This window comes from Balaenoptera borealis, assembly GCF_965194805.1.
Source record: "Balaenoptera borealis genome assembly, chromosome: 4".
Lineage (NCBI taxonomy): Eukaryota > Metazoa > Chordata > Mammalia > Artiodactyla > Balaenopteridae > Balaenoptera > Balaenoptera borealis.
In genome coordinates this window covers 32,050,355-32,076,280 of record NC_138861.1, presented here as the reverse complement: position 1 = coordinate 32,076,280, position 25,926 = coordinate 32,050,355, and the positions used below count along the sequence as shown (strand labels likewise).

At 41.1% G+C, this 25,926-nt stretch overlaps 1 protein-coding gene and 1 long non-coding RNA gene across 5 annotated transcripts in view; one reads left to right on the top strand and one right to left on the bottom strand.

Annotated features, from left to right (window-relative positions):
* MAML3 (mastermind like transcriptional coactivator 3) overlaps positions 1–25,926 on the top strand; it is a 614,427-nt gene that overhangs the window by 214,891 nt on the left and 373,610 nt on the right. The window lies entirely within an intron of this gene.
* The window catches only part of LOC309628181, a 461,146-nt gene continuing 454,719 nt past the window's right edge, over positions 19,500–25,926 (bottom strand). The window contains exon 8 of the long non-coding RNA XR_014244217.1: positions 19,500–19,818. This is a non-coding gene — a long non-coding RNA (uncharacterized lncRNA). The remainder of the gene's footprint in view (positions 19,819–25,926) is intronic.

Below are 25,926 nucleotides of genomic sequence, written 5' to 3'. Positions count from 1 at the left end.
GTTGCATACTCGTTTTTAAGTTATACCAATATGACTTTTGAAGTAAATGCTTGCTAATAATATTAAATAATTGACAAATTTGTTTAGCGTAAATGAAATATGAAGTCTAAAGATGTGGACCAGAAACGCTATAGCAGTGAAAGAAAGGGGAGGGTACTGGTGCGTACATAAAGCTGTGTCTCTGTAAAACGAAAATTAAACAAAGAACAATACAAGAAAATATGCCACGTGTGGGAAAGAATTACCGGATATGAGTATCTAGTAATCTTTGAATTAAAGAACGGAGAATGAATATTTTCAAGGATGTTTGTGCAAAATAAGAAGTCTTTAGCCTACTCTTCCCAGGGCACCACGGAGGCATCTACTTGCAGACGTCGCCTCTCTTCCAGAGCTCTTTAAAGTGGTCGCCAGCTCTCGACAGCAATTGCTTCTGAGTAGTGTTCAAACAACCCTGACATGAGTCCCCTGGTATGTCATTATCGAGTCTCATATTTAACCTTTTTCTAATAGCCTCCCCAAAGTCCAGAGTTTTCAGTTAGTGCCAGAGGAAGTTAGAAAAGGTGTTTTTCCTCCTCTTGACTGCACAGCTGTGAGGAACATCCTTAACTGGAAGTCACCTTTGTTTTTTTTTTTTTTTGGTCCTGTGAGGGGACCAGGTAGATGCGAAAGGAAAGCGACGCGTTGAGATAGGCCAGACTTTGTGGCGAGTGTCAATACATGAATAAGGACGTCTCTTTTTCTTATTTTTACTGAGTCTCTTGCTTGATTAACTCTATTCTTCTGGGAGAGAAGGGCCAGGGAACACAGGCATTCGTAGAGAATGCAGCTCTCCTCCTTTTCCCTTTCCTAAGCTTGTTATTAGTGACGCATGCGTGATGCTAAGAGGTCAGGGACAAGCTGCAGGGTGGGGACAAGCCCGAGAACAGGGGCGATGGTTACACTGGCGTGGGACCCACCTTGGCCGCTCCTTAACGGTAGGTAAACAAAACCCTTTTGCCCAAGTGCTGAACAGTCTCATGACCACTGTGCCTTCAGAAGGATGGTCCTTTTTTAAAAAAAATTATTTATTTATTTATTTTTGCCTGTGTTGGGTCTTCGTTTCTGTGCGAGGGCTTTCTCCAGTTGCGGCGAGTGGGGGCCACTCTTCATCGCGGTGCGCGGGCCTCTCACTATCGCGGCCTCTCTTGTTGCGGAGCACAGGCTCCAGACGCGCAGGCTCAGTATGTGTGGCTCACGGGCCCAGTTGCTCCGCGGCATGTGGGATCTTCCCAGACCAGGGCTCAGAACCCGTGTACCCTGCATTGGCAGGCAGATTCTCAACCACTGCGCCACCAGGGAAGTCCCCCTTTTTTTTTTTTTAAGTAGATTTTTGTTTGTTTTCTTTGGTCGTCCCGCACAGCTTGCAGGATCTTAGTTCCCTGACCAGGGATCGAACCGGTGCCCCCTGCAGTGGAAGCACGGAGTCTTAACCACTGGACCGCCAGGGAAGTCCTGAACCTTTCTTTTTTTTTTTTAATTTTTTTTTAAATTTTTTAATTTATTATTTATTTATTATTTTTATTTTTGGCTGTGTTGGGTCTTCGTTTCTGTGTGAGGCCTTTCTCCAGTTGCGGCGAGTGGGGGCCACTCCTCATCGCGGTGCGCGGGCCTCTCACTATCGCGGCCTCTCTTGTTGCGGAGCAGAGGCTCCAGACGCTCAGGCTCAGTAGTTGTGGCTCACGGGCCCAGTTGCTCCGCGGCATGTGGGATCCTCCCAGACCAGGGCTCGAACCCGTGTCCCCCGCATTGGCAGGCAGAATCTCAACCACTGCGCCACCAGGGAAGCCCCCTGAACCTTTCTTATTAAGAGAAGCATATGGAAGTGGTGACATCTCTGGTGTCATAGAACTCGGAGAGAGCATTCATGAATTCAGGAGACTGGGGGACACCCAGAGGTCTCGTTCCTGAGAGGAGGCTGGAGGCAGATGACCCAAAGAATCTTCTCCTTTCCTGCTTCTCAGCCTCTGGCCTGGTGCTGGGAGCAGTGGGCGACTGCAGATGTTCCTGCCCCACTGTCACCACCAGTGGAGATGGAGGAGAGGGGCTCTGGGAAGAGAGCTAGATAGAAAGGGGAGAAAAAGAGGTAAAGAAGGGCAAGGACCGCCGGGAGACGTTTGGACCTGGACCCTTCATTGCTTTTTGAAATAGTGAGAGAGAATGTTTCTGCACGTGTCTTGGAGATACATGGAAAGCCTCGTGGAAACCCCATTCTGACTTTCCTTCGTGGCTTGTTCCCTACTGACACATCTTTTTGGTTCTGCACAAATTCCCAGGCACCTTCTGTCTCTGCCCTGGGTCCTTCTCGCAGCTTGTGGTCCTGCAGGGGGGGAAGCGAGGCCACCTCTTGAGAGGGTCTCCTCCCTCTAACCCCTTACCCAGGGAGTCCCATCCTTCCCCTGACGAGGGCTCTGCCCCGTGCTGTCTGGGTGGTGGGTGCTGTGCGCAAGTGAACACGCCAGCCTTTGGTCTCAGCGGCGGAGGTCTGCTGCTGTCAGGGTTTTCCCTGTTTTTCTCCTGACCTGCCCTGGAGGGTTCCCAGGTTCAACCAGCACCAAGCCGGTAACTTCCTCTGGGTGACTGTATAATCTCTCTTCTGTGTATAATACAGACAGAATTTCTGACTATCAAATATAACAAATGCTCCCACTATCCTCTGTCTCTGGCTCCCATCCCCATGATTGGGGTGCAGTTTGTTCTAACTAAAAGAACATTACATGGAGAACCAGGAAATCAGGTCTAGTTCAGGCTTTTCCCCAACAAACTATATAACCTTGAGCAAATCACTGAGTCTCCTAGGACCACAACACTCATGGTTTGATTCCATTGATTTGTAAGGACACTTTACAGTAGGAAGGAAATATTTCTAAAATTCAAGTGTTTAGTAACTTTGTGTAGCCATGCTGGTACTACCTGAAAGCCTAGGAGTATCTGCGTCCTTCTTTCAGGCTACCTAGGGTTCCCACCAGGTAGAAACAGAAACAAAAGAGATCTCAGCGTTCACTGAACTGACTGAAGGGTTTTGTCTAACAGATGGTAGTTTATAAATTTAATGCGTATGTGCACGTGCCCTGCTTGGAAATAGGGTGTGTAAAATTCGGCAAGTCAGCAGGATGTGAAGAATTGTTTCCTAATTCAGCTGGTCCTCTCTGTTTAGAACCCTGGGCCCCTCCTTCCCTCATCATGCTCTCCTAGCACCATATATATGAGTGGTCCTTGTCCTGTATAGCTTTTATGGGTGAGTGGCCAACACTGTGTGACGACCTTCTTTAAAGCAGAGGTTGAACCTGTTGTGTAGGAGGAACTCCACAGCTATTTCTTGAATGGACCTGAACTGTAATATTGGCTGAGATATTTCATCACGTCCTTATTAATTATGGCATGAGTGCTAAACTTCAGGGCTGGAGTCTTAAAATGTGGCTGGAAAACCCAACTTTGTTTTTCTAGTTGGTTGAAGCCATTTTTCTCTCGTCTTTCAATCAGCACGTATCCATCTGCCATCTAATAGCGAAACTAACGTGTCCTTTTTTGTACCATTTCTTAATGATTTGTGAATTTACAAATCATTATCCTTCCTTTACTAAGGCCAAATAATATCCCGGGGATCTTAATCAGTTTTTGAAAGTCATTGTACAAACTTCAGGTTACAGGCCTTTGTAGCAGGTATGTGTAGGTGACCCTCAGGGTGATTCTTTTAGACTCTTAATTTCTTACTGGTAGACTATCTCAAACAATGTAATACTGTATTACAGTATTTTAGCTGATTTTCCTTTAGAAGTATGCATTTGGGCAGATAAAATTATGAGGATGAGCAGTGGGCCAATTTACATGACTCAAACTATGCAAACAAGGAGGACACAGTCTGTAAATGTAGATATTGTTTCTTCAGTTCTAAAGATGTTTACTTTGTAGTAGGTTTACCAGCACATTTTCTAAGTAAAGAATTTCATAAATTAGAGTGCTTGGATCATCTCAACAAAGCAAGAAAAATAACAAAAAGCTTTTTAGGTGGAATACACTATCTAGCAGATTCTTGGGTACAAAGTCATTTTTCTGTCCTCTGCATCTTCTTCTTTGGGCAAGCCTATTTTCTCTCTGGTTCTGTCTGAGTAGTTTTGACAAGCATATGAAAAAAACCAGGAGAAGGCCCCAGAATTAAGTCACATTCAGATTGTTTTGCTAACAACTCATATTGTTTTATAATTCCAAGGTGAAAGATAAAAGTCACTCCAATCAATTTAAAAGGGCAAGAAATGAACTTGGTTGAGTCTAATGTTTGTTTTAGGCTTGGGATTTATACGGGTGATTCTACTGCTGTGATACACTGATAAACGTCTTATCCCGTGCCACAATTAAGCAACAAAACACTACAAAACAAAAATCCCTAAAGCAAACCAAAAACCTTAACCTTCTTGGTTTTAAGTTTGCAGACAGGTTTTTTCCTAAGTTAATTTTTTCTCACCTATTTCTTGTGTCTGTGCTTCAGCTAACACCGGCTTAGACGTATTACTGGTGACCTTTCCATCATTGCATATTCATTAGAATAGTAACAAATATTAAGGTGTGTTGATTGTAAATGACCACGTATGCTTTGGCTGTTTTACTTGCTATACTGATTGGCCATCAGCCTGAAAACTGCTCTTGTTCCCATTTTCTTTTTTATTTGTTTCAGCTCTCTGGCAGACAGAGTCTCAGCCTGTCCTTCCAGAGGGCCGGGGGCAGTTATTAAGAAAGAAAGATAAAAAAAATAATTGTCTCACTTGGAGAAAGAAGGCATGCGTAAGAATTGTGTGTGTATGTGCGTTTGTGTGTGTGTGTTTAGAAATTTGGTTGGATTTTTGTTTTACCTCAGAATGGAAAAACTCATGCTTCTAAGCTATTCATTTATATAACAACTTCGTAGCTTCCAGAATTTGCCATGACCTGGAAGGGGGCCTCCGTGATCCTATTGATGGAAAGAGTAATAATAGTAACAGCTCCCATTTCCTGAGTGCCAGACACTGTTTTAAATGCTTTACATGTTATCATCTCTCTTAATTTTCACAACCATCCTGTGAGGCTGTGGTAATTATTGTTTCCATTTAAAAGATGAGGCTATTGAGTCCCAGGCTTTGACTACTTCCCAAGGTTAATGAGTGGTAGGACAGGAATTCAAACCCAGACAATATTCCTCCAGCGTATGTGTGACTAACAACTGTGTCTAACTACTTCTCAGTGTTGGTCCTAGGAGGAGAATGATGGGTTTAGGACTTTGGAAGACTATTTACTTGTGCTGTGGAACATGGTTGAAGGGAAATCTTGAAGGTCCGCACCCAGATGCCACTCTTCACCATTTATTCCCTGACTGGCTTTTTCCACTCAGCCTGACCGTAAGGGCAGGGTGCCGGTTCTGGGTTGCTAGGGGTCAGCTCTGGGCTGCTCCTGTGTGTGGCCTGATAGCCATGGCTGTTCTCAAAATGTACCGTCTACTTTTATCAATTTGTTCCTCTACCAGATTGCCAAAGTCAAAATCTTATTTGGCCTTCAGCACAAATCTAGAGGACTAGCATAGCTGCCTTTGGAGCAGTGCCTGATGAGAGCCTGTGTGTGTGCACCTTACTATTTATTATTGAAGTATAGTTGCACAGACTATTAGGTATAAAATGCCCCTTTTTTGACAGCACATGGAGAGAGAGGGTTTTCCGAGAGCACCAGGTCTTCAAGGTTAGGGTCAGCCTCTGCTCCACGGACCCGGTTGCTGAGGTGCACAGATGCTTCCTAACAGGAACGACTAGTGGTCAGAGCTTGAAGCTCCAGAAAGGCAGGGATTTTTGTCTCTTTTATTCCCTGCTGTCTTCTGGGCCCAGAATAAGTGCTTTGGACGGAGTAGGTGCTCCATATATACCTTAATTAATTGCAGAGCCAAGCATGGCTGTCCCTTGGTATAAGGTTTCCTCTCTGAGTTCCATACTTCCCTCTCCATCTTTCCCTTTTTATAAACCACCAGAGTTCTCTCTCCCATGAATTTATCTAAATCCTTCTTTATGAATATTTTTGCCTTCTGTACCTCCTGAGGGTGATGAGCGTTCTGTTTTTATGGAGAAGAGATCTTGCCTCTTACATGTTCTAAAGCAGCTTCCATAATCAAAGGTGGGAGGAGAAGTTTGGAGCAAACCAGAGAGGAATATGGACAGATGAGGGGGCGACAGAGAGTCGGGGCACAGGGAAAGGGGAGAAAAGCCGTCTCTCTTGTCACTTAAGTCTTGATGTGCTGATGACACTGTCTGTGAAGCACTGGATGAAAGCATGATTCTGTAATTTAGTGAAGTGACTTCATTTGGTGAGAGCAGTGGCTCAAAGGGTTGATGACAGAATACATTCTTTTGACTTTTCATTCAGGGTCAGCTGTCGATACACACATATAATTTTGGAAACTAAGTGAAATATATATGGAGGCTTGGCTTGCGTTCTGCCGAACAGTATCCTTAATAGTAAATCTCTGTGTCTTGAATGAAGTTACTTAATATCTGGCCCTCAATTTCCCCACCTGTAAAGCCGGGATAACAGTAGTTCCATCCTCGCAGTGCGGGTGTGAAGACTGAGAGGTATAATTCATGTAGAATTTTCAGTAAAGTTCGAGATACACGATAAACATTCTATAAATGTCAGCTGTTATTATTAGCACATCACCAAGATGCCCACTTTTGTGCCTCGTGACGGCAGGCTCAGAGAGTAGCCAACATGTTTTCTCTAAAAAAAAAAAAAAATAGAGCATGGCTCTAGGTGTGTGGTAGGTGTCGTAAGGAGGAGTCGAGCTTTTGCAGGCTCTCTTGTACTTCTTGTGTGGAACGTATTCAGCACGTGTAGACCCCGTTGCAGTGACTTTCAACATGCGTCCAAATTCCTTCAACGCTTTCTATCAGTGTCATTCATTTTGGACTTGCCATATACTGTCTTCCATTATTTATCCCTGACCATTCACAGGGCACCTTTAATGAGCCAGATGCTGGGCTAAGCACTGAAGTGATAACTGCAGCTGAACTACCGCCTGTGCCCTGGAGGAGCTTGAAGAGTATTTGGGCGAATGAAGGATGGAGGTGTGAAACACAGGGCATCAGCACAGAATTGCGAGTTGCTTAGTGTTGTTGAGACAGAAGTTTCAGGGTAGAAAATGGTGGGAGAGGAGCCTGGTAAGATAGGCAGGTATTAGGAGGCAGAGGGCCTTATATGCCATGCTCAAGAGCTTAAATCCGATGATGTAGGTGAAGAGAAACCATTCAAGGGTTGTAAACAAGGGAGTGACGTGGCCAGCCAACTTGAGATAAAGCATTCTGTCCACCACGTGAAGGGTGGGTTTGAGACAAGGATTGGAGGCAGGGAGGTCAGTTAGGAGATTATTGAATACTCCAGCAGGAGATGTTGAAGAGCTTGAAGTAGGAGAGTGTTAGGTAGAGATGGAGACCTGAAACCATTTTCAAAAAAGATCGAGGAAGTAATTCATTGAGTAGACAGGGATTATCGAGAGCAATAGAGATGACTTCTAGGTTTCTGGCTTGGCTAATGGCATTGTCATCCAATATACGAAATGCCTTAGGTTTTGGAGAGAAGATGATCAGTTCATCTTTGGACTTGCAGAGTTTAAGGAGATTATGGTCCATCCTGAAGGGATGTCCAGCAGTCATTTGGATATACAGGCCTTAGAATTTAGCCCAGAGTTCTGAGCTGTAGGCAGAGACATCGAAGATGGCTAAAACTCCAGAGTGGATGAAATTGGCAAAGGGTGTATAACATGAAAAAAGAGAAGGAGGTCAGGAACCTTGGAAAACAACATTCAATGTATTTTTAGAGGAGGAGAGCCTCAAAAAGAGATAAAGAAGGAATAGTCCGGTTGGTGAGGAGGACCAGGAGAGTGGTATATCGAAAACTAAGGAGAGCGTAGTATCACATGCAGCAGGATAAGGGCCAAGCAGTGCCCTGGGATTTGGCAACTGGAAGCTCCTGGCTTTTTGTCAGTCATTACAGTGGGGTGGTGTGTGTAGAGGCGGTGAATGAGAAGCATGGAAGAGGAGAGGCTGGCTGGACAGGAAAAGACAGCATGCGTGGGGAGGTAGGGAGATGGCTACGAGGTCTCGCATTAAAGAGAGGGGCCCCTTTAAGTAGTTGGTAAGTCTATTGGAGATTAGGGTTTCTTTAGTATTTGTAATTTTGTAGTAGTTGTTTTTACAATGCATATTATGGTCTAATTATTACTATTATTATTTTTTAAAAGGGTACATTAAATTGAATTATGGTGTTGTCTCTTTAAAACTTATACATTCTCCTCTACATAGGAGTGATATGATCAGTTGGTTTGCCTTGTGTATGAGTAAGTGTCTATGTATAATATAATTTGGATTCTTGTGAAGGACAAATAAGAGGAAATAAAGCCATGTGATTACCGATACATATTTCATGGTGAATTCTTTATTGTTTCTAAATATACACATTTAATAGCTTTTATTTTGTAAAAAAAAAAAGTTCCTTTTATTGAGTATGTATCAGTTTATATATATTAATATTAATTTCTGTTCTGATATGAGTTGGAGTGTCTTTTAATAGAATCTATACGAATTGAACGTCAAAACTTCAGGATATTGAAAAATTAAGCCAAACTTGGGCTTAATTAAAAAAACCAAAGTCGTTGTCCAGTTTCTTTAATTAAAGAACATTAGAGAATGATTAATTTCTATGAATCATTTCTTTTGGAAGAATTTGCCTCTTCTGCATTATAGACTCTTGACTGTTTGCATTGGATGTAGGGAATTTGTAGACTGGGTATCAGCCTGATGAGACTTGGCTTTTGTGGGATTTTCGGATGCCGGACAAAAGTTACTCTGTTCATGACCCTAATCATGGAACTCCAGGTTGCTCAAGGCTCTGCCACCTGCATCTTGGGCTTTTCTGTAGTAAGGACAAGGTGTAATCTATATGCTCTAGGAGTTTACCAGCTAGAGGACTATGAAAAAGGGTCAGCTCAAGACTAATTAGAGTTGGAAATAGGCCTGGTAGCCTTGATGGTCTAAACATTAAATCCACCTTCCTGGTTGCTCTCCTTTTTAAAGAAGTGCCTGGGCTTCTGTTTTGTGATAGCGTTGACTTCTGTTCTTTCATCTAGATTTTATTGTGTTTCTCAGGGATAACTTGTGCAGGGTCCCCAAGGCTTTTGAGAGGGCACTTCCTAATGGTTATTATTTGTCTCCAGATTAAGAGAGACTTGGAAACGTCTGAGTGTTTTTCCTTCCTAGAGACTTTCCCACCAGACCTGGTCAGTGCAGTTGAAGGGGGCTGCATCACGCATCAGGGACAGAGTGCTGCCCTCGGCACCTGTGAGGAGCTGTAAAAATAAATCTATATGGGCTTGGTCTTGGGTACATTTAGGGGCTAATCAAGGAGGTAGGATCTTGAGCATTGTTTCAGAGTAGGAGTCGTTTTTTTAGCTCTCTGTTCAAGATGCTGACGTATCAATACATGGCAGCGTGCACAGTGGTGGATGAAGATTAGATGTACAGGAAGCCTCATAGAAACTCTGGAGAGAAAAGGCAGAAAGTGTGATGGTTAAAAACCTCAGAGAAGGGGATAAAGTGTGGTCTGTTGGAAGGAAAAGCATTTTGACTGCTCAAGTTAGAAGTTTGAGAGGAGAGAAAATGAATAAATAGTTATTGGTAAATGTTCAGAAATGTTGGAGGAAAATCTGACAGGGTTTTTCCTAAAAACTGGAGTAAACCTTAGGGATTTGCATCTCAAACCTTATTCATTTTGGGGTTTGCAGTGAAAAGTGACACAACGAGTGTTTATTTGTCTTGAGGCTGAATAAAAAAGACCTCACGTTGCTCTATCCCAAAAACCTTACAAAGACTTTTCCCCCCCTGTCCATTTCTCCCTTTTTTTATTTATAAGTGAGTTCTCTCCCCATCTTCATTTCATTATTCAGAGGGTCTATGCAGTGCCTGGCTCCACAAAAAGAAATCAGCCATCCTTTAACAATGTTGCTCCACGAAATTAAATTTATATTTTTTTTACTCTGTAAATGCTTCATCTCACTCAGATCTGAATTACGAGGACTAATACCCGCTGTCAAACATGAGTCTTCTGATGGGGTGGATGTGCTGTGCTTTTTTGTCCATGGCCAGAGAGGGGAGTCCTCTGAACCCATCACACTTAGGAACTAGGAAACAGAAGACCGAATGAAAGTTACATATGAGAGAGAGAATATAGGAAAGTATGTGCAAGGATGAGATAGGAAGAAAAGTATTTCAGGGAAGCTCAAACCTTATCAGTGGGATCAAAACTCTAAGCACTTGAAGTACTTTGTAGATATTTACTTAGTAGTTAGTTAAATATTGCTGTGCTTTAAGAAATGATGATACTTTGAGTTTTACAAATGGTTTCAAGGTTGATTATTCCTGTCACCAAAGTGTTTTGCTTTAGATAAATCTTTAGCTTCAGCACCTTTTTAAAAAATAAATTTATTTATTTATTTATTTATTTTTGGCTGCGTTGGGTCTTCGTTGCTGCACGTGGGCTTTCTCTAGTTGCAGCGAGAGGGGGCTACTCTTCGTTGCGGTGCACGGGCTTCTCATTGTGGTGGCTTCTCTTGTTGTGGAGCATGGGCTCTAGGCACTCTGGCTTCAGTAGTTGTGGCTCGCGGGCTCTAGAGCACAGGCTCAGTAGTTGTGGCGCGCGGGCTTAGTTGCTCCACGGCCTGTGGGATCTTCCCGGACCAAGGCTCGAATCCGTGTCTCCTGCATTGGCAGGTGGATTCTTAACCACTGCGCCACCAGGGAAGTCCCACCCTCAGCACCTTTTAAGTTCAAATACCTCTAGTATATTTTCTAAATTTTGTTTTGTTTTATAAAACTTGTCTAGATGCCACTTTGAGGAAACAAAGTCAATTCATTACATAAAGTCTATCTGGAAAACTACTTTTTGCTTTGCCGTATTGAGTCTCTATCAACATAAGTAAATCAGTGGCTAATACATAAAAATAGAGGCTTTCCCTTCACCTCCAGAGTCTACATAGCCTGTCACCTCTTTTTCCCTTTAGAAGTGGTAAACTAGTCATGATCGGCAAATGAAGAATATTTCTGATTGATTTCAGAAGAACATTGGAACTTACTTACCATTAGAATCAAGGGAAAGACATGTTATGTTGTAAAGTGGCCGAGCCAGGTTTCTAAGGCTTCAAAGGTCGGATTATTTATGCAAACATAAGGAGTCTTTAACATTTTAAATTGTACCTGGGCTCTGGTAAGTCCCACTGAGCCATTAATACTTGAGCCTATTTGACACAACTAGAGACAGACAACTTTCTTAGCTTCAGAGACCACCGTGCAAAATAAAACAAACAAAAGCTTTAAGAAGCCAAGAAGTTGAGTCTGAGCTCATCACAGTTAATGCACCCAAGTGAAAATGACTTTGCCTTTTGATGTTTCTATCTACAGCATATCCAGTGGCAGAATTTTCCGTAAAATAGCTCTTCTGCAAACTTAGAAAAATGCAGACTATTTTAAAAGCTTAGAGACTTCCCAGGTGGTGCAGTGATTAAGAATCCGCCTGCCAATGCAGGGGACATGGGTTCGAGCCCTGGTCCGGGAAGATCCCACATGCCGCGGAGCAACTAAGCCCGTGCGCCACAACTACTGAGCCTGCGTTCTAGAGCCCGTGAGCCACAACTACTGAGCTCGCGTGCCACAACTACTGAAGCCCATGCTCTGCAACGAGAGAAGCCACTGCAGTGAGAAGCCCGTGCACCGCAAAGAAGAGTAGCCCCCGCTACCACAACTAGAGAAAGCCCGCGCGCTGCAACGAAGACCCAGTGCAGCCAAAATAAATAAATTAATTAATTTAAAAAAAGAAAAAAAAACTTAACGTTAAGTCTGTCCCTTAGTCTAGATTCAGAGTTTTTAGCCTCAAAGATTTGCTTTGATACTGGAAGTATACATTTTCCCTGAAACCACCCTGTTTTAAAAAAAATAATAAAGATCACCACGATGTAACCCATTCCTAAGGATGCTGTTGAGTTGCAAACTGGATGTTACTGTGATTCTTTAGCTCTGGGAACAAGAGGTGAAGGACACCCTTTCCCTACGTGTTGGTTGGAAATTTCAAAATAAAAAGTGAGAGTAAAAGGAAGAGTTAATAACATAATCCATATGTTTCTCCATGAGGGGAAATAAAAAAGATTAAGGAGAAACTATTAGATCTTAGCTGTGACCAGTCTTTATATGGGAAAAGATTAATTCGAGTGGACTAACTATATCTAAAATTAGAACTGTGGGAAAAGGATTATATGCAACAAAATGCAAAAGATTAATGTGGAAGCATGAGGCCTAAGGATTAGATACATTTAAAATATTAATCTACATTAGACATATTCACACAGTTCCATGTTATCAATAAGGACATAGAGAAACAAGAATATCAGTTTAGTCAAAGGTTTCATTAATTACTCTTTGGTTAATAACTAGTTTTATAAGACATCATCTAGCTTGAACGTGCTGCTTTTTGTATCACGTATCGGTAGTAACCTGTAATTTCCGCCTACTCCTTACTCATTCGGAGAGGCACTTAGATTCACAGGGCAGGCGTCACACTTTGGTTAGCTTTTAACCTTAGAAGACAAACTGGATTGTGATTGGAAGTCTTTTTCTCCAGCCCACAGTAATTATTAATTTGCTTCTCTGGTAGAGCTAATAGCAATGGACTAAATGGTGAGGTTTAGAGATGTTTGACCACAGAAGGGTGCCTGTCTTGAAATGCATAAATACTGTGTGTCCCCAAGTCCGTTTAGGGGAAAGTATTGAGGAAGTCTGTAATGGCTGTGCCCTAAATGAACTGACACAGTTCATACCCAAGTGTGGATTGTGAGGTGTGAGGAAGGTGAGAAAAGTGTATCCGTTGAATTAGTTGAATTAAATTGATTTCTATAGATGATAAGACTTTAATGGCTGAAGGTAGGTTCTTTTCATGTCGTCTGAAATGAGTAGACAAATGTGTACAATTCCATCTCAAGCATATCTGTTAAAAATTGTTCATTTTACAGTAACATCTTTTCCAATGGTTTCTAGAATGGGTTATGTAGTGAAAAGCTGAGTAGGTTTTCCTATCACATGAGCTTGTAGCTGAGGACAAGACCTTGAGGTTGACCTTCTCAGGGTGAATTCTGCAAGCCCTCTTATACCACCCTGAACTTTTGCCTTGAATTCTGTGGGAAATGCTGTCATATAGACTTCGACTTTAGAATGTCTGTGGAAGCTGCCTTTAACAGAAGCTGCTTCTAGCTGCCATTCCTCTAGCGAACAAGCCGACACTCATTTCCAAATCCCTTGTCAAAAAATAATTTGGTTGGTTTGGATGACTGCATTTAGAACGTAGGCCCCTGTGCCCCTCCCCTGTGCCATCAGAGGCCTTGGCAGGAGGGATAGAATCGAGTCCACCTGGATCGCTTGATCAGAAGTGGCTCTTGTGTATGTTATTTTTGCAGTTGGAGAGAGTGTTCTGCTCTCTTCCGCTGCTGCAGCTTGTTCAATTCCAGTGGGCTGCGATATAAATATTGACCAGAGGAACAAATTAGGGCTGTCCAAAATATTTTCAACATTATGTATGTCTGTCTTGTTAGGAACTCATATTTTTTTCACACTGGAGTATAGAAGCCCTACAAAGATAGTCAAGGTTAAGGTTATGGTTCTACTACCAGATCCTTACACGAAAATATATTTTATATATTTATATATATATATTTATATTTATATATATATAATTATTTTTCTTACTAACTAATAATACTTGTATGGTACTTACTCCGTACCAGACACTGTATTAAGATTTTACACTTACTAGTTCATTCAATCTTCAAAGCAACCAATGAAGTATGGGTATTTACACATGAAGAAGCTGAGGCACAAAGAGGCTAAGAGACTTGACCAAGGTCAGGCAACTAGTAAGGGTAGAGCTGTGGTTTGAACTCAGGCAGGCGGCTTCTAGAGTCCGTGCTCATAACTATTATTTTTTAAAAGACCGAACACAGGTTTTTTTTTCTTCTTCTTTTTTTTTTTTCCCCACAGGAAAAACCCGTATTTATTTTGCCTTATGGTTTGTAGATGGTGTCAGACAGAAAATCTTTTGTGGCAAATGTCTAGCTATAGACTCTGAAGAAACACCTGCTGTGGATGTCATGATTCTTATTTTAGATCATTATAAAAAAATGAATTTAGTGTGTTCTTTTAGGGTTTGACTTCTTTTGTATATTTGCATATATTACTGGGTGTGTTTATCTCAGAGAAGCCTTAAAAACATGTACACAGAAAATGCTCAGAGAGTTACCAGATAAAATGATCCTCTTTAATCTGAACTGTGGACCTCTCCCATTGTCTGATATATTTAGAGAACATGTTTTGCTCCTTGGATGATCTCAGGCTTTTGTAATTTTATTAAGGATATAGCTGTTATTTAGAAACTTTTAATTTGTATTTTAATGAAACCTGAGAAGGTGACATCAGATTAGATCAATTTCTCTGTTCTCTACTTATTATTTTAACGTGTTTCATGAATTAAAAAAAAAACTATATCTTTCAAAGGATTTCTGATTTGCAGTACCTTGCTTTGTCACTGATGGATCATATGAAATTTTCTTAAGGAAATAAGTATTCTATAAATCATACTTTTAAAATTTTATGTTTAGGATATGATTAAAAACATAAAGTTGCATTCAAATTTAACTTTATTTTTCGAGATTGGATTTTTATGTGGTCACCAGCCCTAAGTTAAAAGTGTAATTATAGAGGTTCCCTTTTTTGGAAACACCTTTTAAAAGTCTTATTTGAGAGACAATAACGAGTGTTTAAGAAAACACGAGGGAAGTATTTGGATCAATATAATTAGGATCCCCAAACATTTACTTTGGGATTATAGTAAAAAAAGATATAAGATAATGGCCTTCCCTATAATTAGGATTTTATTTGTATTAAGACCCTAAAAATCACCACAAATCACACTAAAGATAAAAGAGGAGACAACAACAAGGTCCTATTGTATAGCACAGGGAACTATATTCAATATCCTGTAATAAACCATAGTGGAAAAGAATATGAAAAAGAACATACGTATGTATAACTGAAGCACTTTGCTGAATCACTGGCATTGTAAATCTGTAAATCAACTATAAATAAAAAAAAAAAAAAAGAGAGAGAGAAGTAAGCCTGCATTTTGAGAACAAAAAGTAGAACTATTTTGTTCTGCTGAGGAAGAGGAAAGACAGTCCCAGCAGGCACTAGGCCTGTTTTGTGAGTAGAGAGATTCCAGCGCGAGTTGAGGTGCCTGGGTTGTTAGCGATTGCAGTCTGAGCGCTGATACTGCAGAGGTGGTCTCAGGAGCCGGGCTCTGTATCTGTGGGTGAGGTGCCCCATGCTTTTTAAAAGTCTCATCTACCAGGGGAGATGTAAATCCAAAGTGCTAATCCTTTGTCATCAATAACAATCCCATGACACTGCTTTACAAGATAAGTGTTACTGATTCAATTTGGTTGGCTGTGTTGAGCTTCCTGAAAATCTGCTGCACTTTCAGTTGACTAAAGCATGATTCCCTTCCTGCCCTGTAGGGTATTAACCAGCTCTCACGGTGGGTCTGGAAGTGGCCTAAGCCGTGGTGGATGGAAGGGAATAGCAACTTTGGAAGCAGGGGTTTGGCGCCCGCGGTGAGAGTGGCAGTTTCTAAGTGACTTTCTGAAGGAATTGAATCCTTCAAGGCATCCAAAAGGCAGCTGGCTCCACGTGACTTGTGTTTTGTTTCTTTGTCAGCCTCCCCGTCCTTGTACTGAAGTAGAATAGACACCCTCTTGATTTCCGAAGGCCGGCAATAGCCTTGAACACGCCAGCGCAATGTTCTGTGTGTAAGTGTCTTTCCTAGAAACACTTACGGGCCAATGATGGGTAAGGAGCTCCCTGAATCTTAAAGTACAAAAGGGCCCATTCTCTGGGGACCCTGGATATAGGATGGAGTTGTTTGGAACACATGAAAAAAAGTAAACATTAAGACTATAGGAATACAGTATGACTTAAGTTGAACCCGGATGTTCAGAACGTGTGGTGACGGTAATACGGCTTTTTACCATATATAAAAGAGTATCAGTAAACAAGTTAACTGAGTAAATAAAACAAAAATTGGGGAGGGTATTTAACCCATTAAATAAAACAAACTGCTTTTATTTAGAATCGTCTATTTTTTTAAACAGGGGAAACAGTAATTACAAATAAAATCACCAAAGTGAGGATCTTAAGGGACATGTATTTAGCACATATTCGTAGTCTCTAACATTGTATCTATTTTGAAGTAATTCCTAACTTTTTATTAGTCCATACCATCTTAACATCTGTTAGTGTGAATTAATACATTTTTTCTCTATGTAAATTGATATCTGCGTTTCTAGTGACTTTGTGATTTTGGTGGGAAGCCTTCTATAGTAAGCCCTAAATTTAAAAAGGATGATTTTTGCATTATAGGAAAGAGTCTTAATTTCTCGAAGTCTCTGCCTTAGTATTCATTTAATAGCAAGATTTTTGCATGTAAATGTTTGGTTATTTGTATTCAGTTTTTCATTTCAGTTGCATAAATTAAGTGCGCTTACATTGTGCTCTTCGTGCATAGTTTCCGATTCCAAATCAAGGAATATATACTATGTGTCTGGGGTCATCAAGAAACGAATTTAGGAAACTGTTCTTAAATCTCCCTCTTGCTTCTGAATATCCCCGTAGTCCTAGGTTCTGCCTGAAGAGACCGATTGCTTCCCATATTTATCCTGGTGTTGGTCTTTTGTGCTCATTGATTTGTGTTATTATGGATGTAAACATTTTTGTATTACTGTTCATGCCCAAGTAAAAATTATGAGATCGTTTATAGGTTTGCATACTTTACCTTTGAATTGTTCTTGAGGGCATTTCTTTTCTGACCATAGTTTTATTTGAAAAGTGAAAATTTAGAGTGAAAGCACTTGTGTTAATTAAGAGTGAACCCTTGAGTTTCAGGAAGAGGAAGAATTTGTGCTTTAAGACTTAAAAATAAAATGTATTGTTGTGGGCCATGTATAACTCAAAACTAGTGCTAACTCATGTGGAAATCTTTGTGGAGTAAAATCTTTGGATAGAAAGGTAATGAACTGAAAACAAATTATTTTACATGTCTATATAGGACAAATGTTTAACAAAATTCAGCAGCACAATTAGTACATTGCAGTGAAATGAGGCTTCATGAGTCTTGTCTTGTGGAATGTATGGCTTCATAAGTCGTGTCCTGCGGAATGTTACGGAATGTTAGGATACAAGTTCGGGGTTTCTTAATTTAAACAGGGCAACTTGTTTATGAGTTGTATGAAGTAACAGTATATTTTCCCTGTTAAAAATCTAGTGTAAAAGATTGAGACAGTTGAACATTTTAACACTAACTGAATATTTGATGATATTAAGGAATTATTATTGAGTACTTTTTAGACTTGTTAAGGGTATTATGACTATGCTTTTGAAAAAAGAGGCAATAACATTTAAAGGTACATTCTGAAATATTTACAGATACGATACGATGACTGGGATTTGCTTTAATATATATGGAAGGGAAACTAGGTGTCACAGTCTGTTTGAGCTGCTATAACAAATTACCACAGACTAGGTGACTTATAAACAGTAGGAACTTATTGCTCAAAGTTTTGGAACCTGGAAGTTTGAAATCGGGCTCCCAGCATGGTCTAGTAAGGGTCCTCTTCTGGGTTGCAGACTTCTTCTTATACCCTCAAGTGGCAGAAAGGGCTAGGGAATCTCTCTGGACCCTCTTTGATAAGGCACTGATCCCATTCATGAGGGCTTCACCCACATGACATAAGCATCTCCTAAAGGTCCCACCAACTAATACCATCACTTCTGGGGGTTAGGCTTTCAAAATATGAATTTTGAGGGGGGACACAAACATTCAGACCAGAGCATTGGGTATGAGGAATAGATGAAACGGGAGAGGCCAAGGGTTGAAGCTGGACAGTGGGATTCATTACATTATTCTGACTGTGTTTGTATGTTTGAAATTTTTGATAATAAAAAGTTTAAAAAATGGAAAAAGGCACACACATACACAGAACTTATGCAGTAGAAATACACTGATATTTTGTCAAAGGTAACTAAGGAGGGTTTCAAGGGAAAGAGGTGCCTAAAAATATCAGCAGTTTGATTATGTTGCAATTATATACAACTACATATATACAACTACAGATACATGATTTTAAAACGCAATAATATTGTACTTTTATTTTAATTAAGATAAAGCTTAAAAAAGAAAAGAACATTTGCGGTTTTGGCAACAGTCTTTAATTCAGCAAACATTTTTTTAAAGCCCCACTGTACCAGGTACTGTAGAGGTTGCTGGAAATTCAAAGAAGAACATGGATATGGGCCTTGTACTAATGTAGTTGGTAAGAATTTTACATGTCATTCCCCAGTATAACGTGATAAGGGCTCTAATAGACTTATAAAAAAAACTATTATAGGAACAACAAAGGTTGGAATGATTTAAATCTGCTTTTGTAGGTCAAGGAGAGCAGGTAAGGAGCATGTCAGGCAAGACTGTGCAGGGAGCTGGCCTCTGATCTGGGCCTTAAGGGGGATGAGTAGGGTTTTTCTAGGCAGAGAAGATGGGAAAGCTTTTGCAGGCATAGAAAGCAGCACAATCAATAGCACGGAGCTGTGAGAATGAATTCAGCCAATGGTAATAGGCTCAGTGAACATGAAGTACCAGGTAAAATGGGGTGAGTGCAGTGGAGGAGAAGGCAGATACGTGAACATGAAAGTCAGATCCAAAATGTGAGGTCTCCCCACAGCCTGAAGAGTAGCATCCCTTAGACCTGTTAGCCTGAATTTCCAGGTCCAGTTTCAAGCTGTACCTATGACTTTGGATAGGATTTGTCACCCGAGTTTGATCAAGGGGTTCTAGGTGCCTAGCTGCGGTGTCACTTCACTTGGGGAGACAGACTGCCATCTGTGTACAGATGAAGTTGGCTAACAAACAGCCAACAAGACTCTCCACTGCTCTGCCAGACAGGTTGCTCTCATGCGTTTGTGGGAGCTCCGGTTGCTTTCCTACTTTATGCTGAAAGATACTGGTGGGGTTTGAAGCCCAAGTCGTAGATGTACTGTTTCCTGGAGTAGATCCTAGAGGCTCCGACTCTGTCAGACCAGAGGAGGGATGTCTGACCAGCCTCCTTGAAGAATTATTCTCCTACTGCTAGACCTTAGGGTCCGCAGCAAGAAGCTGAAATTGCTTCTGAGCAGAGGTGGATTTTTACCATGAAGTGAATGAAACTTAAGTTTCAGGTCCCGTCCCTTGCCCCGCCCTTCACAGAGTTCTGGGAGAAATTTTCATATAGGCATGCTTTATTTTATATTAGTAATTTCACTACTTTTATAGCTACTTTATTTATTTATTTATTTATTTATTTATTTATTTATTTATTTATTTATTTATTTATTTTTGGCTGTGTTGGGTCTTCGTTTCTGTGCGAGGGCTTTCTCTAGTTGTGGCAAGCGGGGGCCACTCTTCATCGCGGTGCGCGGGCCTCTCACTATTGCGGCCCCTCCCGTTGCGGGGCACAGGCTCCAGACGCACAGGCTCGGTAGTTGTGGCTCACGGGCCCAGTTGCTCCGCGGCATGTGGGATCTTCCCAGACCAGGGCTCGAACCCTTGTCCCCTGCATTAGCAGGCAGATTCTCAACCACTGCGCCACCAGGGAAGCCCCTAATTTCACTATTAAAGAGTTAAATATTGCAGGCTTCAGGCCCCACAAAGCCTGAAACAGCTCTTGCTCCTGAGCATCTTGTAGAAGCTTCTCTGTTTTACTTTTCCTTTCTGAAAAGAACAGATCACAGTATCTTCCCCCTCACAAATCAGTCAGAGATTACTAAGCAATTGTATGTAAAATGGAACCAGAAGCTATTTTCTGAGCAAGTGAAATGTGATAATTAATTTGGTACTGATGGGAGAAGGGAAGGGTCTCCTCCTTGTAGACTCCCTGGGTAGGTGCTACTGGTCCAGCAAAGAATCTTTGCTGAGTTTGGCCCTGCCCAGGGCAGACTACATACATGCTGTGCCTTGTGTCCACTGTCCTGCACTGATCTCTGTGTTCTCACTTTTCTCCTCTCTGACCTACAGCTGCCCCATGGCTTTCATAGCCCAGCTGTGTATAGCCAGGTGCAAAGCCAGTTCTGATATCGCTGGCAATGAGGACATGAAAAAGGTGCACAAGGCTACTATCTCTAGATGGACCCGCGATACTTCCATGACCAGAGATGTTTCTGTTCTATATTGAACAGACTAACCTTCATTTTTACATTGCTCCTTTTAACGTATTTGCATTATAGTCTTAGAAACCATCAAGTCAACATAGTACCTTTAAAAATACGGAGCATGACTCAGAGAAAAGGCCATTTCCTGGGCTGGGGTAGGGAAAGTACAGCGTGGACCTGGAACATCTTGTTGAGTCAGAAAGAAGTGGGGAATGGTCAGAGAATCAAAAGAGTCGAACAGCCTGCTTGAGGGGCTCCCACTGGTCAAATTGGGAGGAAATGAACGTCAAAATAAATATGGCAATGGGTTATAACTAACTGAGTAAAATAAGAATCCCTAAGTCCATACTGATACAGGAATTGAGTAAATAAATAGAGTGGGGAGAGAGAGAGTAAAACCCTTACTTAGAAGGCCAACCACTAAATACAAAAGGAAGGATGGAGTTGCAAAATGGCCCATGTATGGTAAGGCTAGTAGGTGGAAGTTTGATGAGGAACAGGATATTTACATAGTCTCAGAGTATCTCCCCACAAATTGCTTGTTAATTACAAAGACAAATAGAGTAACTTTATAGTAGAGAAACCTAGGGGATACCACTTTAACCAAATGATCCAAGTTAACATTGACAATATAGAGACAAACCAACATCTTGTGCTTCTTGGTATGATGCACTGAGGATACACTGTGTTATTCTAAAAAAGAATTACCTGAATCTAATCATGGGGAAACATCAGACATACCCATTCCATTCTGTAAAGGAATGGGCCTGTAATCTTCAAAAACGTCAAGATCAAGAAGACAAAGGACTGCTGAGGAGGGCAAGGGCAGGGACCACAGGAATGGACAGGTTGGAAAGGGGAGAACAAATACTTCTACTCTTTGGGTTGGTGGTGGGAGCTACTGGCTTGCTCAAGAACAGGTTTCTGAACCAGTTTTCAGACTTCGCTCTTCAGATGAGGTGGTGTGGGAGGGAAGGTCCTTTAAATGAGGATTACAAAAGGCATCAGAGAAGAAAGGTTTACAAGTTGGATCTCCTCCCACAGTTGGGGGTAACAGATAGGAAATTCTTTGCTGATGGTGACTTGAGTTTACAGGCTCTACTCTGTCAATACCTTTATATTTATCTGGCTCTGGTTATCTAAATGATGTTTTTCAAATTCCACCATAAGGAGGAGGGGACAAAGCTAGGATGACTAAGTGAAATCCACAGACGATTATATAAAAATGTTTCATCCTTTCAGCCACTGTGAAGCTGGGGAGATCCTGGCCGGGAGAAGGACTCAGATCTCGTTGTCCTCCCAGCCCTAAGACCCTCCCCCGAAGTCCCTCAATAAAATGGCTTGATCCCCTCCCCACCCCCCTAACCTCCCCCCCCCCGCCCCAAAAAAAAAGTTCCATCCAAGTGTTTTAAGTTGGCTGCTTTGATTGGAATGTTCTGGTCATGGGTTGGCTGTTTTGACTAGAGATTTAGTCAACACCCCAGTGTTTGCTAACATTTGTATCTGTGGTGTCCTATGGAAAATTACACAAACTATTGAATTTTTCCATTAGGAGGCTCAGCCTCAGTTTCCTCTCAGACCATCTTTTTCTGGCCTCCAATGAGGACTGCTAATGAACAGCAATGTAGCCAAAGGACGCTCAAGGGAAGTTAAGAAGGCCTGTGTCGCAGAGGCCTTTGGCTAGTCAGTTTTCCCATGTTTGTTGTATAATTTTCATAATGCCATGTTTAATACATAGTGTAAGTTATGTTAGTTCATAAGTATAATGTTTTGACAGCTGGTTAAATGTTTTATGGCTGTGGTTTTTAGGATTTAGCCTAAATAAAACATTTCAGGCTCATTCTGACAGTTGTACAATACTAATCTAAGAATTAATTTTTTATACTTAAACATCACATTACTTTCGTCCTTTTGTGGATTGGTATCTGTTCCATCATTTGAAATTGCTTATTTTGTCTTAATGGGAGTATTTTTTGTTAACCAGGAAGCTAGGTACTGCTTCATATAACTTTTTTTTGGAGTTAATGAGTAGTTGATGGGCATGATTTTATTTCTGTGAAAATGACTGAAGTTAAAGAAGGGTGGAGCAGTCTTACCAAGAGCTGAGCGCCTGCATCTGGGGATTAGCTTTCTCTGCCCTTTTGTCCATTTTTTGCTCTTCGTAGTTTGCTTTTCAAGTCCATGTGACTTTTGACTTTGTCTTTCAGTTTAACGACTCTTTCCTGTAAGTGCTTTTCTTCACAAGGTTTTTCCACAAAAGTGTTTGCTGGTCGAAGTTCACTTTTTAATACTGTAAGAATGAGACTTTTCTTAAAGACACTGTTGTACCCACCACTAAGAATGTGCAGTGCTGACTTCAAAAATCGGACAGTCACACATTCATTTTTATTATTGGAGTGTGAAGGAGAGGGGTTGAAGAGTACCGGAAAAAACGACTGTAGGAGAAGGATCCAGACTGAAGGCCTCTGCTTCTTCCTCATTTCCACCCTTGTGAGCTGTTCGCTGTTGCCATGACTGCCACGTACTGTAGGGGGATGGTGATACCTGTGTAAGGGTTGCAATGGTAGTAATGAAATGCCTTTAGCATAGGCCGAAATTGGGGATTTTTACTAATTTCCTTACTCAGATTTTTAAACATCTTAAGATGGTATCCAACGAACTCGACCTGTTTCTGTATCCCTCTCGCTGGCTGGTGCCTTCTTCCGCTGCAAAGGGACAGTTCACACACGGTCAGCTACGTTTATACCAGTCACAGCCTTCCCTTTCTCCCACCACACCCCCCTTCCCACTTAAGGTTTCTTTTAGTTTTTGCAAAGCAGCCATGTGAGAGGAATAAAATAATTTTGAAGAGCATTATATGGTGGGAATTTTGACAATGAGTGGAAGATGGTAATTACTCTCTTCCATTAGACTCAGTGGCTTTGGACAGATAAGCTGTATTGAAACGTGTGACCAGGGCATGGGATCATGGATTGTCTTTCACTGTTGTCATGGCAACAGTGATGCAGGTGGCCTATAACTGCCGCGCTGTCAGATCTTATACATCAAACTGGTGCTAAGTGAAAATATGTTAGAGGCATTGGGGAAAAAATTGCCAGCAGTGTTTATAGGATCAGCTGGAGAAAAGTGAGCCGAGTTGAAGATTTCCGTTAAAAGCTCTAGGTGGTTCTGAAGAAATCAGAGTTTTTACTTTTTATTAATAAGAGGAAAGTGAACTCTCAAAAGAAAAAATTTGTTTTCTGGATGTTGCACTGCTGTCTGCATGCACATAATTAACACAATGCCTTTCTTCTTCCCCCTTGAGCTAATGTGATAATGTAGTGGCTTCAGAAGAGGAGAAGGAGACACCGTGTGGTCTAGAAGCTTTGCTGGGGGGGCTGGGGAACCAGTTGTGCACACTGCAAGAGGTCTGCGTCCTTCTTTCTCCGGAGAGCTTCACTGAATTTTTGTTAGTAAGAAGTCATTATTGTGGAATTCTAATACAGCGCTTTAAGTATTCTGTAGAGTGTAGTGTTAGACTCAGTCATGCATACTGGACTAAATCTGTTTGAATGTAGGAGGGTACATTCAAATGTGGAGAGATTCCTCTTTGTCAAGCACTGTTACCACACCTATTTTTTCCTCTTTTTTTTTTTCTTCTTCTCTCTTCATCTCTTCTGTTCTCAGTGTTGTCTGTCTTTCCTTAAACATTTATAAATGCTTTGAACTGAAACCCTCAAATGCTAAGCAACAATGAATATAACTTGGGTGTGTGTGTGTGTGTAAGTGTGTGGTGCCTTGTCTCAAGAAGTTGAAACTAGCTTTGTAGATCTCATTTAATAATGCTGTCTTGGTAAATAGGAAGAAGAAAATCATGTATGTTTCCATTTCCATGTTATATTTGAGGAAAAAGAGGTTCTGTGGAGTTTAAAAAGAAGTATTCCTGGGTGGGTCAGTCTGTTCATTGGTGACTCAGGCATAACAGATGAGGCAGTCGATCATTCCTGATGGGCCCCTGAGTTAGACAGTGTGGCCCCAGCTTCTGACATTTTATTTGAAATATCCTCTCTGGTATATTCTTCAGTATTGAAATCTAAGTCAACAAGAGTAGGTAGAATTACCTTTGTATGCCATTGGCATATAACTAATCAGTCAGAGTACTAGGGATTCGGTTTAATCCACACACATGTATTGGACATGTACTTAATAGTAGGTATTTTGCTTGTACTGGGCTTCAGAAGGAAGTAGCTCTAACATTTGTCGAGGGCCTACTATGTGCAAAGTAATTAAATTATTTAATTCTCACAGTATTCTTAAAAAGTTGATATGTCATTATCATTTTGCAGAAAAGAGCCTTGGCAAAATCAAGATTGAAATGTCTGACTCCAGACTGCATGTATTTTTTTCCTTATCATGTGGTTTCAAGAGATGTGCTTTGCCTTCAAGGAGCTCATGGTTTCACTGGAGATGCAGGGAAACATTTAGTAATTACAATACAGATTGTTAAGTGCTATAACAGACATATGTACCGAGGAGTACAGAGCAGGGGGCATCTAACTCCCAAGAGGAGTTCATGCTGTAGCTGGTTATTACAGGAAGAGTAAATCATTTGAAGGTAGATGAAGAGAAAAGGGAATTCCAGGCTAAGGGGACATCATGAGTAAAGACACAAAAGAATGAGACCATGACATATTCTGGAATGGCAAGTGTGTGTGTGTGTGTGTGTGTGTGTGTGTGTGTGTGTACTCATGTGTGTTGAGTTAGTTGACGGATGGGTGCGGGGGAAAGGTGTATAAAGTGATTCTCTAGAGTTAGCATAGTATATATACGTGTGTGTGTGTGTGTGTGTGTGTGTGTGTGTCGTGGGGTCCAAAGATTGTGGTTGCTGTTTTAAGTCTTTACAAGCTGGAGGTTGTCGACTTGCATGATAGTTCCCTCTAGATTTTGTTTAATTTCTATTTTTCCCTCTGTGCCTTCTCTTTTTTCAGAGTATTTTTTGCTTACCCCACTTTTTTTTCCCCATCATTCTGGTTGAGAGCGCTCTTGTTTCCCTAAAGAAACCTAAATAGAAGGAGCTAGTAGGCAGAAGAGGTAAACAGTCTGATCAGCCATCAGTCCAGACAAATAATTTAAATAATTAAGATGAGGAAGATTTGTACATTCAAAGGGCTCAATGGTGATGGTTCTTCAGCTTTAAGCCCCAAGTAGCTGATTGAAAACTAGACTCAGATTTAGTCTCTGTACTAACTGCTGGCCAATATATTTTCATCATGTAGTTTATATACATAATGGAGATTTTAGTCCTCCATTCAATAATGGTCATAAATTCTCTGCTTTTTGTGTTCTTGTTTTCATAAAGGCACTGCTCCTTTTAAACCTAACTCCTTGATTAATAGATTTCATTCTGAAATTAATCTCATGATTTTGTTAAGCCTTGTCTGTTTTATTTGTTTTTTTATTTTTTCATTTTTTTAATTAAAAAAAATTTTTATATGCGTGGCTTGCAGGATCTTAGTTCCCCAACTGGGGATTGAACCCACGCCCTCGGCAGTGAAAGCATGGAGTCCTAACCACTAGACCA